This window comes from Neophocaena asiaeorientalis, unplaced genomic scaffold (genome assembly GCF_003031525.2).
Source record: "Neophocaena asiaeorientalis asiaeorientalis breed wild unplaced genomic scaffold, Neophocaena_asiaeorientalis_V1.1 scaffold603, whole genome shotgun sequence".
Lineage (NCBI taxonomy): Eukaryota > Metazoa > Chordata > Mammalia > Artiodactyla > Phocoenidae > Neophocaena > Neophocaena asiaeorientalis.
In genome coordinates, this window is record NW_020175662.1 from 1832936 (window position 1) to 1836372 (window position 3437).

Here is a 3437-nt window from a genome sequence, read left to right on the forward strand (position 1 = left end):
TCGCGTGGCCGCGGCGCACGGGGCCCGGGCTGTCCCTGGCTGTGCCTCACTCCGCGTCGGGCTTTGAACCCTCGCAGGAGCCCGCGTCCCGGGGACTAGGAAGGTACGGGTGCAGGCAGCTGCTGATCTGGATGCGGGGGATGCAGAGGACCGAGGCGATCAGGCGCGCCGGGTGCCCCGAGTTGGGGCGGAGCCAACCCCTGGGTCCTTCCCTCCGGACACGCCCTCAAGTGGCGCAGGGGCTGGGGTCCTTTCGAGAGCTTCTGTGGTTAGATCGCTGAACCTGTCCACTGCAGAGGACGTTGAGTGAAGTCACAACCCCAAAAGCTTTGATTCCTGAAGTCTTGGGACAAAATTTGCTGTGCCAGGTGTTTTGCCTCTCATTTATTCTTCGCAAGAAATATCGGAAGTAGGTGTTACCTCGTTACGTGTTTGAACCGAAGTAATGTTCCCAGTGCCCCACCGCCAAGCCAGGATTGGACCCCAAGACTTTCTGATTTCAAAGCCTGTACTACTGATGCCTTAGAAAGAACACGTACAGACAAATTTTTATTTGGTGGTCATTCTGCTGAAAGTTAATTTTAATCTAGAAGAAAGCACTTAGTAGCATCTACAAATCTGTGGAGGAACAATCAAGGTGGTTTAATGGAAGGAACATTGAATCGGGTTCCTGTTTACTCTAAAACTGAGGAACTGTGTAACCTGAGAAAAGTTAGTTTAGGTCTGTTTTCTTAATGCTGAAATTGCCCGTGAAAACTGGAGTCAGTGGCGTAGGTTGCTGCCTTGTCTCTATGACTGTAGAAAGGGGAATGACTTGTTTTTCCCCACTGTGTCTTTCTTACCTACTGTACGTGCCTAAACCTCCCCACCGAAGGATAAGGTCCTTCTATAATAAGAGTTAAAGCTATACAATGCATAAGCTTGGTAAATGTGACGTTAGTAGAATTCACTGATCAGTGGCCTTCCTGAAATTGAGTTGCGGGAGGTAAGAGGACGATGTTGGAGTTGTGAATGGGGAAGGAAACTTCAGAAAGGTTGAGAAAGGATGAAGCATTTTGCTAACTAGGATCAGAGTGTTGGAACAGGACTCATCTCTCAAATTCTGTTTCTGCGACCTTCTGTCAAGTCTCTAATACTTTTGATCATCCATTTACTTATATATAAACTGTCCTGCTACTTTTCAAGGTAGTTGTGAGGATCAATTGACATTGTATTTTGAAACTATAAAGTATTATCCATTCTGTGTTTTCCCTGACTGCTCACCAGCTATATTAGTTTCCTAGGGATGCCATAACCAAGTACCACAAACAGAGTGGCTGAAAGCAATAGAAATGTACCCTCATAGTTGTGGAGGCTAGAAGTTTGAGACTAAGGTGTCAGCAAGGTCATGCTCTCTGTGAAGGCTCTAGGGGGATACTTCCTTTCTTCTTTCTAGCTTCTGGTGGTTGCTGGCAACCCTTGGTCTTCCTTTGTTTGTGGATGCATCACTCCAATCTCTTGTCTCTGTTGTCACCTGGTCTTGTGTCTCTGTGCTTTCATATGACGTTCTCTTCCCAGCGTTTTCACATTTTCTTTCTGCATAGCTCTCTGTGTCCAAATTTCCCTCTTATTAGAAAACCAAAAAAAACCAAAAAAACCAAAAAAAAAAAAAGAAAACCAGGATTTCCTGGTTAAGACTCCGTCTTCCACTGCAGGGGGCGTGGGTTCAATCCCTGGTTGGGAAAGTTCCGCATGCGGGGCCGTGCGGCCAAAAAAGAAGAGAAAAGAAAACCAGTCATTGGCTTAGGGCCCCAATCCTAATCCACTATGATCTCATTTTAACTTGATTATATCTACAAAGACTCTGTTTCCAAAAAAGATCATATTTTAAGGTTCCCAGTGGCCAAGAAATGGAGAGAATACTGTGCAACCCAGCACAACAGCTAAATGTGCTCCACAGCTCTGCCCTCAGACCTCTTTTCTTCTTACTGTATACACTCTCCTTTAATAATCTTACTCCCCTGCGTATACCTAGAGCTAATATTTGTTGAGTTCTGTTTGCTAGCTCTTTGCTGTATATAATCCCATTCATTTCTCACAATAACTTTATGAACTAAGTATTATTATCTCCATCTTACAAATGAGGATACTGAAGGCGAAAGAGGTTAAATCATGTGCCCAAGGCCTCTCAAAATGGTAAGTGGCAGAGCAGGAATTCGAACCCAGACAGTCCGACTCCAGGACCAAAACTATACTGCATGGTTATAATGTAGTTATATATTAATTCAAGTAATTATATCTTATCGTAGAATTTTACAATCCTAGTATATGAAGTGATATAAGAGTTTTTCAAGTCTAAACTCCAACCTAATACAAGACTTTCCTGTTCATCTCTGATGAGAATTATCTCCTCAAATGGTTCCAGGGGTGAACAGAGAACTCATGACTGGTTGGGATCTACAAGATACTGAAAATGCATTTGCTAATACACTTAGAGGTTTAAAAAAAAAAAACAGAAAAGAAAAAAAATGCTGTAAGGATAAGAATCACTTTTTTATTTCCTTTGGCCACGCTGTGCGGCATGTGGGATCTTAGTTCCCAGATCTTTTTGAACCCTCGCCCCCTGCATTGGAAGGGTGGAGTCTTAACCACTGGACTGCCAGGGAAGTCCCAAGGATAAGAATCACTTTAAAGAAACCCAATTTCCAGCAGCTTGGTATATGAACCTGAGTTTAAGTCCTAAGTCTGTTAGTTAGCCTACTGACCTCAGGCAACTCCATTAAACTCTCTGGGCTTCAGTTTCCTCCTTTGTTGTTTGTTTTTTTGCCCTGGTGGTTGCTGATTCTCCTTCGGATGGAATGATGACTTCTTCGCCAATCAGTCAGCCTGCGTAGATAATTGTAACTAGTATCAAGATTTATCCTGGTTCCTTAGGAAACCTGAATCTTTTTTTCCTCTCCAGTTTTATTGAGAAATAATTGACGCATATCGCTGTATAAATTTAAGGTAAGTAGCATGATGGATTGACTTACATATATTGTGAAAAGATTACCACAATAGGTTTAGTTAACATCCATCATTTCATATGGATACAATAAAAAGGAAAGAAGAGAAAGCAAATTCTTGTGATGAGCACTCTCAGGATTTACTCTTTTTTGTTTTGCTTTGTTTTTTAAATTTATTAAGTTTATTTATTTTTGGCTGTGTTGGGTCTTCGTTGCTGCATGCAGGCGTTCTCTACTTGCGGCAAGTGGGGTCTACTCTTCGTTGCGGTGCGTGGGCTGCTTGTTGCGCTGGCTTCTCTTGTTGCGGAGCACGGGCCCTAGGTGCACGGGCTTCAGTAGCTGTGGCACATGGGCTCAGTAGTTGTGGCTCACGAGCTCTAGAGTGCAGGCTCAGTAGCTGTGGCGCATGGGCTTAGTTGCTCCGCGGCATGTGGGATCTTCCCGGACCAGGGC